At 40.6% G+C, this 11,713-nt stretch overlaps 1 long non-coding RNA gene across 2 annotated transcripts; it reads left to right on the top strand.

Annotated features, from left to right (window-relative positions):
• The first annotated feature begins 603 nt into the window (after window positions 1-603).
• Window positions 604-2,430, top strand: LOC133803822 (uncharacterized). 2 transcript variants are annotated; one of them, XR_009878175.1, is made up of 3 exons: window positions 604-957; window positions 1,428-1,489; window positions 2,208-2,430. It is a non-coding gene; the product is annotated as an uncharacterized LOC133803822 (long non-coding RNA). The 2 variants fall into 2 exon arrangements; XR_009878174.1 differs by lacking the exon at window positions 1,428-1,489.
• The last annotated feature ends 9,283 nt before the right edge of the window (window positions 2,431-11,713 follow it).

The following is an 11,713-nucleotide window of genomic DNA, read 5'->3' as shown; positions in this document are numbered from 1 at the left end:
AATATGTATAATTTGAGCATATGCATATTCTTATAAGTGTTTTCATGTATAAGTATAAAAGTGTGTATGTGATGTCTATATGTATGCTCAATATTATTAACCTTGTGGCATTTGAGTTGTCTTTTATGGGTGTTTGATGTGCTCAAGATATAAGAAAGTATGAAAAATATGGACAAGGCATGGAATTAAGTGATGAAAGTGAGATATAGAAGGCAAAATAGGTTAAGTAGTGAAAAATGGTACAATGTCGATTACTAGTATTTCGGTGTAAAATTTAGTATTTATGGATTTACCAAATGTAATCGAGGTATGATTAAGGTCTCATTGATGATGTAAAAATGTTTTTAGAACCATTAGATCAATTCTTGATGGGAGGTATACATAATCAGTGGTATTGATGCAAAGTCAAAATGAGCTTAGCATAAGTGCGCTACGCTCGATCGAGTAAGCATAACTATTGGGTATGAAGTCATATGGACCTAAGGTTTGGTGTGAGTGTTTTACACATAAGGATAATGGGCCTAGCAGATGATTAAGTCGAAATTATTGAAGTGATAAGGTTTTCATAAGTCAAAAGGTGAAATGATGAGATGAAAGGTGTCAAATTTTGATACAATAAGGCCAAATCATTGAAAATAAAGAATTTCCATCAACCTTATCACTTTGCACGACCATTATTCTGAAAAACAGAGAGAAAAGAAAACCAAAAACCATTTCTTGGCTGGTTTGAAGAAATTCTAAGGAGATCCAAGTGAAATCAAAGCCAAAGAAGTGGATTAAGCTTAGTTCTAGCCTTTTTATGGTAAGTTCTTGTACTTGGAAGTTAAACTATGTTTTTGAATTTTTCTGAGAGCTTATATATGGTGTTTTATCCTTTTTAAGATATTTCTTGGGGTTTCCAAGTGGTTTGAGGTTTAGAAAAGCTTGAAGAGATTGTTTTCGCCGAAAAGTTGCTCGGTAAGTGAAATTTTGTGTTTTATGAGGTTTTTGGGGTTCTTGGAGTACAAGCTGATTTTTGGTTATTTGATTGAGTTTATAAGAGAGTATATATGTTTATAAATGTTTGAATAGATGTGGAGACTCATTTAATTTAGGTGATGATCTAGGAAATTAGAATTTTATCAAAATCGGTATATGATAACTTTATGATGAATTATGTTGGTATTTGGGATATATATGGTTATGACAGGTTATTTGATGTTGATTATTGGTTGATTTTGATATTTGAGGATAGCTAAAATTAAGGGGAAACTCTGTCAAAATTTCTCCAAATGTCTAAGATAAATCTAATGCTCAATCTAGGTGGTTTAAGGCATTTTAGGCATGTTTTGGGTATGAAATTTGATATGATGTTTTATGGGTATTTTTAAATGAGAGTTCAATGTATTACTGCCATCATTATGATGAGAAATCCATGCCATTGTCAGGATAAGCACATCAATACCTAAGACAACATTTGTTACACGGTGAATTATATTTTGGACAGAAGGTAAGTAAAGTACTCAACTGCAACACAAGAATTACATGTTATGTGAAAGTATGCATTATATGAATATTTTGTGAGTAAGTGGTATTAACATACATTGACACTTCATCATAAATTTGTATGCATGGCATAATAGTGATATGGTAAATTATTATATGATATAAGACCATGCATGATATTATGATGATTAATTATATGATGCCTTTGCAAGTTTTGTGCAACATAAAAGAAAGTTGTAATAAGAAGTTTAAGTTCAATGCCACTGTTTTGAAAAGGCAAATGAAAGTGTTAATAAGTGTAAACGGGGGCCTATAGTAGGCTTATAGTGGCTGCCCAATAATTTGGGCTAGGTTTTAGTGAACCAATTATATTGTTTGCCATGTTTCCGTTTTTATTTCTCCTCCATATGAGTTATTGTTATATGTATTGACACCACAGTGTGTGGCCGCCTTAACTCTTGAGCCTGACGGGGCAACGATGGAATAAGGTTTTTAATGTGCCCTACTGTGGTGATAGCTAGCCGGAGGAGAACCCATGGGATTTTATATTGTATGTGTAACAAGCCCTGCAGGCATTGACCAATTCAAACAGTGTGCACAATATTAAGGGGCCCAAAATTTAAAAAGAAGTTGTGTATGTCCATTGATATTGGGTAATCATTAGCATTGCATGCATTACTTTGCTTACTGAGCTTTAGGCTCACAGTTGTCTTGTGTTGCAGGTAGAGAAAGAAATGTGTGAATGACATGAGGAGAACTGAAGCATGGTCCTGACCCTGATTTGTACATATGAACATATCGACATTTTGTGGGTTATTTCAGTTATCAGTGAGATGTTTGTAATAAAGTGTGAAGTTATGTTTTGAAAATAAATTGGGTTATTTAATACTTATGTATAATATGTTTGAGACACACTTTATGTTTAATGTAAATAATGTGAAATAAGTTTTCAAGTTTAAAAAAAAAAATATGTCCAGACTTCCGCAGTAATAAATTATGATATAGTTTTAAAACGTAACACCTCAAATATGGTTTTAACTAAAATAAGTGAGGGTGTTACAGTGGTAGTGCCAATCTGTAGGCCACTAGCCCGACCCTTTCTAGGATCTCAAAAGGTCTTATGAATCTAGGGCTCAGCTTGCCCTTTTTCCAAAACCTCCTCACCCCTCGCAGTGGTGACACTCGTAGAAACACGTGGTCCCCTACCTGGAACTCCCCGTCCCTACGTTTAGGACCAGCGTAGCTTTTCTGTCTGCTTGGCGAAGCATGCATTCAAGCTCGGATATTCTCGATAGCCTCATTAGTCTTTTGAACCATCTCCGGTCCCAAATACTTCCTCTCACCCATCTCATCCCAATAAATGGGCAATCTACACCTTCTTCCATATAACATAACGTATGGAGCTACTCCAATAGTTGATTGATAACTGTTGTTGTATGAAAACTCAATCAACGGGAGATATTTACTCCAAGACCCCTTAAAGTCCAATACACATGCCCTAAGCATGTCTTCCAATACCTGAATTGTTCTCTCAGACTGTCCATCTGTCTGAGGACGAAAGGTTGTACTGAACTTCAACTGAGTCCCCATAGCTTTCTGTAAACCACCCCAAAACTTGGAGGTAAATATAGGATCCCGGTCTGACACTATAGACTTGGGAACCCCATGGAGACGTACAATCTCCCTCACGTACAGTTCTGCGTACTGATCCACAATATAGGTTGTCTTCACTGGTAGAAAATAAGCTGACTTGGTGTATCTGTCTACTATCACCCACACCGAGTCATGCAGCCCCACTATCCTGGGTAAACCTCCCACAAAATCCATAGTAATGTCCTCCCACTTCCACTCAGGAATACCTAGAGGCTGTAGCAACCCCGCTGGTCGTTGATGCTCAGCCTTCAATTGCTGACAGGTCAAACACTTGGCCATGTACTCCACTACATCTTTCTTCATCCCAGGCCAGAAATACAACGTCCGTAGATCCTGATACATCTTCGTGGTGCCTGGATGGAGTGAGTATGGTGTAGTGTGGGATTCATCGAGTATCTCTCATCTAATACCCACAACTTTTGGGACACAAATTCGACCCTTATACTGTAATAAATCAGTCTCTAACATGGAATAGTCCTTAGCCACTCCGGCTAGGACATTCTCTCCAACCCCCTGCAATTGTACATCAACCAACTGACCTTCTCTTATCCTCTCTAGAAGGGTTGACTATAAGGTGATATTGGCCAACCAACCCACAACCAATTCTATATTCGCTCTAGTCATCTCCTTGGCTAACTCCTTTGATATTTGTGCAGAGTTAAACAACTTTCCCGGGCATCTCCGACTCAACGCATCTGCCACTACATTGGCCTTCCTTGGGTGGTAAAGGATATCACAATCATAGTCCTTCACCAACTCTAGTCAACACCTATGCCTCATATTCAAGTCTTCTGGGTGAAGAAATACATCAAACTCTTATGATCGATGTATATCTCGCACTTCTGTCCATACAAGTAATGTCACCAAACTTTTAGTGCAAGTACCACTGCTGCTAACTCTAAATCATGGGTAGGGTACCGTTGCTCATACTCCTTCAGTTGTCGTGACGCATAAGCAATAACCTTCTCATTCTGCATCAACACGCATCCCAATCCCAACCTCGATCCATCATAGTATACTACAAACTTCCCTTCCTCCGAAGGAAGACTCAACACCAGGGCAGTAATCAACCGTCGCTTCAATTCCTGGAAGTTATTCTCACACTTGTTTGACCAGACGAACTTCAATTTCTTCCGTGTCAATTCTGTCATGGGTGCAGCAATCTTCGAGAACCCTTCCATGAACCGTCTGTAATATCTCGCTAATCCAAGGAAGATCCTAACCTCTGAGGCGATCCTTGGCCTCAGCCAATCTCTCACTACCTCTACCTTAGCTGGATCCACCTTAATCCCATATTCACCAACAGTATGTCAAAGGAATGTCACTTCTGGTAACCAGAACTTGCACTTCTTAAACTTGGCATACAATTGATGCTCTCTCAGTCTCTGCAATACCTATCAGAGATGTTGTTCATGCTCTACCTCTGAACTGGAATAAACCAATATGTCATTGATGAAGACAATCACAAACTGATCCAAGAAGTCCTTGAACACCCTATTCATCAGGTCCATGAATGCTACTAGGGCATTGGTCAGACCAAACGACATGACCAAAAACTCATAATGCCCATACCTCGTTCGGAAGGTCATTTTTGGTATATCCTCGTCCTTTATCCTCAGCTGGTGATAACCAGATTGAAGATCAATCTTCGAGAATACCGTCTTTCTCTGCATCTGATCGAGCAGGTCATCGATCCTTGGTAAGGGGTATTTGTTCTTGATGGTGAACTTGTTCAACTCCCTATAGTTTATACACATTCTCAGAGTCCAGTCCTTCTTCTTCACAAACAAAATCGGAGCACCCCATGGCGAGAAACTAGGCCTGATAAACCCCAAATCAAGAAGTTCTTGTAACTGTATCTTCAACTCCTTCAGTTCCGCCGGAGCCATCCTATATGGTGCCCTCGATACTGGCTCTATTCCAAGTGCTAACTCGATGATGAACTGAATCTCCTGATGCGGTGGTAGTCCTGGTAAATCCTCAAGAAACACATCCAAGAACTCGTGTACCAATCTGGTCTTTCCCAACCCAGCTGGTATAACTCTAGTGGTATCCACCACACTAGCTAGAAAACCTATACAACCTCCTTGTAATAGGTCTGTAGCTCTTAATGCTGAAATCACGAGTATGCAGGGTCCATGCACAGCGCCCACGAAAACAAAGGGATCCTCACCTTTAGGCTCAAAGGTCACCATGTTCTTCCTACAGTCTATAGTAGCCCCATATCTGACTAGTCAATCCATCCCCAAGATCATATCAAAGTCATCCATACTCAACTCAATCAAGCTGACAGTTCCCTGTTATCTACCATCATCGGGAGTGCTTTAACCCATCTCCTAGAAACTACCAATTCCCCTGTAGGCAGTATAGTCCCAAAACACGCAGTATAATACTCACTAGGTCTACACAATCTATCAATTACCTTACTAGAAACAAACGAATGTGTAGCACCAAAGTCAATCAATACAGTATAATAAGAGCAGCACTAGAAAGCTAACCTGTCACTACCGAGGGACTAGCCTCGGCCTCTGCCTGCGTTAAGGTGAACACTCGAGCTGGAGTCAAGCTGTCCACCTTCCCCGGTTCCTCCTTCGCTGTTGGGCAGTCCTTCTTGAGGTGTCCCACCACCCCGCATAAGTAGCAAGCCTTTGCCCAACATTCACCCAGATGGCGCTTCCTGCATCTCATGCACTCTGGATAACTTCTCCATGTCTCACCGCCTCCCTGGTGGCCACCCTGAACACCCAACCCCTCCTATCAGGACCAGTAGTGGTCGAAGTGTCAGGGGTCTTCCTCTTCAGATCACTGAGGCCTCCGCCCCAACCAAACCCTGTGGATGGAGGCACTACCCTGCGAACATCCCGTCTCGTAGCGTTCTCCCTACAGATCTTATTTTCTGCCTCTTCGGCGATAAGAGCCTTCTCAACAACCTGAGCATAAGTTGTCTGCCCAAGTATTGATGTAATCCTCACATCCCAAGCTATCATGGCATTAAGCCCCCGGATGAACCTGTCCTGTCTAGCTGCATCTGTAGGCACCAAGTCTGATGCAAACTTTGCCAGCCTATCAAACTTCAGGGCATACTCTGTAACTGTCATGTTGCCTTGTACCAGCCATGTGGATTCATTCACCTTTGCTGCCTTGATGGCAACATTGTAATACTTCTGGTTGAATAGATCTCTAAACCCATCCCAACTCAAAGTAGAAATATCCCTGGTCTGTGATGCCACCTCCTACCAAATACATGCATCCTCTCTAAGCATATAGGTCGCACATGCCACCATGTCATTACCTTCCACCTGCATAAAATCAAGGATAGAAGTGATCATACTCATCCACTGTTCGACCTTCAGTGGGTCTGGTCCTCCCTTAAAGGTTGGAGGATGTTGTCTCCTGAACCGTTCATAAAGTGGCTCCCACCTGTTCCCAACTTTAGGTGGTTGTACAACTGGTGCCACAGTAGGTGGCATAATAGGGGCAGCACTCCCTGACAGAGCCTGTTGTGTTAGAAGACGGATCTGCTCTTCCTGACTCTGTAACTGGGCTTGCATATCAGCAAGTATTCATTGCCAGTTCTCAGGCACTAGCGAAGGGTTCTCGCCCTGATCATCATCTCTAGCCTCAGACCTTGTGTCGGCTAGTCGTATTGATCGCCTCAGATGCATAGCTATCCAAGTTTATCTGCAGTCAACGACTCGAAAATCAGGCAATGATAACAGGTTAACAGTCTTTCCATAGTCAACCATTGAAACTCAACCAGCCAAAAGCAATCAAATGCAGCAAGCATTCAAATATTCATTCACATGCAGCAACAATGCTAATAGGCACGCCTCATAAAAGTCACACAATAGTCAAGGGCCAGGCCCTATCAGTATCTCATGCTCCCTATTAACTATGCAACAAAGCATTTATATCTCACTCAAACATTTAAGCATGTAATCACATATATACAATTACCAAACCCTGAGTCGAGCTTGTCTTTAGCGGCAAGTGTACATGCCCAGCCAGTCTTCAGGAACCCTTAAACCTAGACCGCTCTGATACCAAGTTGTAACACCCTGGATAATCAAGACCGATACACTTTGTAGTTTAAAATAGTGCAAGACTTTCTAATCAAGTCGTTTGAATAACAATAATGTGATCCTAAGGTTAACTATCAAGTTAGGGTTAAAAGATTTTTATCATTAACGGTTAATTTTCATTAAAATAGATGTTTGATACATGAGATCCCAAAAAAAAAAAGAAGGGTTTAAGAGACAATTTACAACTCGCAAAAGTTTTGTACGACCAGTAGCCACTTTAATGGAAATATACAAAATTTAAGGCTTTGTCCCTGTGCTATCCCTTGGCCATGGCGGACGAGCAACTGACAATGTACACCTTGCCCGCAGAGCTCTCCAACTCATGGTTGGTCCAACTTCCCTTTGCCTTTACCTGCACCACGTAGCACCCGTGAGCCAAGGCCGAGCAAGAAAACCATAATAGCAAGCACACCAAGCAACATTTAAATACAATAAATTTTTAACTCAAACAGTTCAATCAATTTACATAATTCAAATATAAAACCAAAAAATGGTAAGCACTTCATCTCAAAATACATATCAAAGTCAATTACGCAAATGCTTAGGGTTGGCACACTTAGGCCGAGCCCTTTGTTTATCTGGCTGACCCCGGCTCGCTTAGGCCGAGCTGCATTCAATACGCTTACCGTCATCCTCGGCTCTCTTAGGCTGTTCATTCTCATATATCACATCAATCTTACAAACACACAGTACAAACAACCAATAATTGGGAACCTCAGTCCCATTCTCAACCACACAAGGGTGCAATTTTCGTACCTCGAATTCCGAGTAGAGAATACAATACGATCCCGAGTACGTGCCTCAATCTTGAGCCTTGGCGATAGTCCTCAATTGTAGTTTAGATCCTCAACAATACTCTGACTAATCCCAACTTGGTTTTGCTCCAAATTCCCAGCTCAATTCCAGCTTGGTCCCCTTCAATTCTCCAAGTTTCACCCAAGTTCCAAAGAGAGTGAGAGAGAAAACGTGTAGGAGGTGAGAGAGAGAAATTCTGTAAGTTCCAGTTCTTTTCCTAGGTCTTCTGAGTATATCCTAACCCAACAAAAGTCTATTTTGCCCTTTAAACTTATTAATCCTCTAAGGGCTCTAAAGGGTAAAACGGCCATTTTCCCCCGGTTCCTGCTAATACCTCAAATGTTCCTTCCATTAATTAATTAACCCTGTCACATCTAATTAATTACCAAATATTTATTTACTCAATAAATCCCAAAATATTGTATAAATTCCCAAAATACCCCTAGGCTTCCCCCAAGCTGGGTATTTAAACCCCGCTGTGACTATTTCGCTAATTCGCTCACTAGGACCGTCTCGAGCCATATGCTGCAAATATATCCACATAATAATGTGGTCTCAACCATATATCATGTAAGATCACATATATGCCCTCAAGGGGTCAAAATTACAAATATGCCCTTATAAGCTATTAAGGGCCCACATGCATATCTAACACTCATAAACATGCATATCATATATTCACATAATCATATTAATCATGCATGTCACATAGTCACACATTTAACCAATTAAACACACATATAAACCAATTATTCCCTCCGAACACGCTAATCATGGCACTAAGCCCTATTAGCAATTTTGGGTCGTTACATCGAGCACCTAGGTCTTTACCCTTACCGGTTGGCCTCAAGGCTTGGTTGTCTTCGGGGTTTCAACGAGCCTTCTTTTGCTTGGGAGCAGGATTGTCATCGCTCTTACCCTTTCCACGGTCGTGTGGCATTGGTGGGGCTCCAACTTTAACTGGGTGCACAGGGGAACGCCTACTGGAGGATTTTGCGCCACATCAGCCGGGTGTCCTGGAGGCACTTTGGCTGGGTCTACAGGTGGCACACCAGCTGGCTGCCTAGATGGTACTTCGCCAAAGGGGTCCACTCGCAACCCTTAGGCCGCCAGAGTAGCCCTCATGGCATTAACCATCTCCTGTAGGACGGTGATATTACCCTTTTGGGTGTCGAGTTTCTGCTACTGAGTGGCCACCTGGTCATGAAGCGTCACCACCTCTGGCGTCTCCTCCACATCCATGGGATGAGGATATTCCTCCTCATAATACTCGTCCATACCATCATATTCAACATTTTCGTCGTAGTCTACCACCATCTCTGGGAGGTCCTGAGGCGGTGGAAGGTTGGTTTCTCCTCCCTCCACTTTGATAGGAGGAGCTGCATTGTCTGGTGCGTTTCTTCGAGTGGTCACCATGGCTATGTTCTTCAAGCTTCAGGCTCTCACGAAAACACCAAAATGTTGACTGTCTTTTTCGCTATCAACTAAATTTGAGAGTATAAAGAAAATAATACAAAAGAACACAAGAGTTTTACGTGGTTCAGGCTATAAAAGAGCCCTAGTCCACGAGTCTATGGTATTTAGTAAGCTTGAAGATCTTTTTATCAAGCTTCAATGGGGGTTCTCAGGCATCATATATATTGCACTAAGTTTATGAGTTTCTCCCTCTAAAAATCTGAACCTTTGACAAGGAGATACCCCAGCCCTATTTATTGAGGCTAGGGTCATTAATGTTAATCATCTATCATCAATACAAAATTCCCCCATATTGGGGTATTAATCTTGAGTTAATACAAAAATGGCTGCATTAAATAAAGACTTCAACCCAGGTGGATTGCGCGTGGCCCATCTCAGAAAGTTGTTCACCAGCTTTATGAGGAACATGTCTCTGACAGTATTAGGATGTGGAGCACGTTTGCCCTTGTTAGGCGACGTGGGAAATGCCGATTATCGAGGGTACGAACTCGACACCACTAATCGAGGCTCACCAAAATTTGTCAGTTGATCCTCTTGTAACCCATACCTGCAGTGACTAACACCTGACATCGACTACAGGTCCGAGGACCAGAATCATGGACCTAAAAGATGGGCGAGTGAAGAGAGCCTCATGGGACGTGACCTTACCTAGAGACTCCCTCGCCACAAGAACAGGCCTCGAGGTGTGGCCTTACTCGGAGACATTCATGACTTAGAGATTGGCTCGGGACGTGGCCTCACCTAGAGACATCCTCACCTCGAGGACAGGCCTTGGGGCGTGGCCTCTCTCGGAGACATCCATGACTTGGCCTAGATTTCTTGGAAGAGCCCACACTCCGAGAACTTCATGACTTGTCGCTAATTACTCCTAATTGCCACGTGTTGTGTGGCGAAAACACAGACAACAGATTCTATTTAGTATTCTGCATATTTACTTTTAACAGCTACATTTTCGTTGCTTTTTTATAAATCATTTAAGATACCGATTGATACCTTTTGATATATGACTAAATTTTTTAGTATGCCACAAATTTAAAGTAACCAACAAACTTAGTGAGTTACCAAAAAGAATCTTCTTGTGTTCTATTTAAAAGTTACCAAAAAAATATCATAAATAATCTATTTTAAAAAAGTTACTTGAAATATTTTTTAAATAACTTTAAAGTTATTTAGAATACCGTATGATATCTTGTAAATGTAAAATAAGAATACAAATTTTAGTATATTAAATTTTGTTTAAGTTTAAAATTTAGTTACTTTTTAGTCAACGGAATATAAAAAAGAAACTAAAATGTTACTTTTTATTCTGGTCATCTTCTCTGGCGATGACGAAAAACATATGATTCCCACATATCAAAATGATCACCTTGAAGAGTAGGTTGCGATGATACCACTCTTGAGCCCAACCGACTAGCAGTATGGTCGGAAAAGATTTTTAAAATTAAGGGGAAGACCGAGAATGTAAGAAACTTAAACAAAAAAAAAAAACAAAGTGGAGAGAGAGAGAGAGAGAGAGTGTCGTGAAACAAAAAAAAAGAAAAAAAAAGTTGACAATGGCACTACTGAAATTATGTATGTAATTAAATTGTAAAAAACGGTGTGGAGTGTACATTATTAAAAAAAAAAAAAAACCCTTAAATGAATTCCCTTTCAAAATAAAACCCCGGCCACAAACCACACTATTTGGCCTTCATTAAGCACTACAAAATCGAAAGCCACAAATGGGCTACAGGCCTTCAAGCTTCGACTGATGGGCCTTTAGCCGAACTACCGAATGATCCCATTAAGCAAATACCCGTTTTCTAAATCTTTAGTAAAATAGCCATATTCACTATCAATCCAAAGTTTGTGTCATTACATTGATGGTTTGAAGTTTGCAAGAACCTTGTGTAGTACTAAGTAAATAATAAATACATCAGTTGATTTACTTCGTATATAAAAATTAATAATTACACAAAAATACATGTATTTTTTATATTAATTTTAATCTCAAAGTTTTCGTGTCTAGGGCACATTAGTGAACATTCTCTTATCTCACAAACAAGCAAATCACCTATATGCAATTCACAATATAGTTTTGTAGGTTGAATTTGATGCTGCACACTGGGTACCTTCCGATTTCTAGGTGCAGTACCGTATAGTCTTAATTCTTTTTGAGAAAATACTTGTTTTTGTGACTATCTCAGTTCAGGCTTTGGGAATTAAGCTAGCCATTGGAAGTC

Source organism: Humulus lupulus, chromosome X (genome assembly GCF_963169125.1).
Source record: "Humulus lupulus chromosome X, drHumLupu1.1, whole genome shotgun sequence".
Lineage (NCBI taxonomy): Eukaryota > Viridiplantae > Streptophyta > Magnoliopsida > Rosales > Cannabaceae > Humulus > Humulus lupulus.
This window is presented reverse-complemented; position numbering and strand designations above follow the sequence as displayed.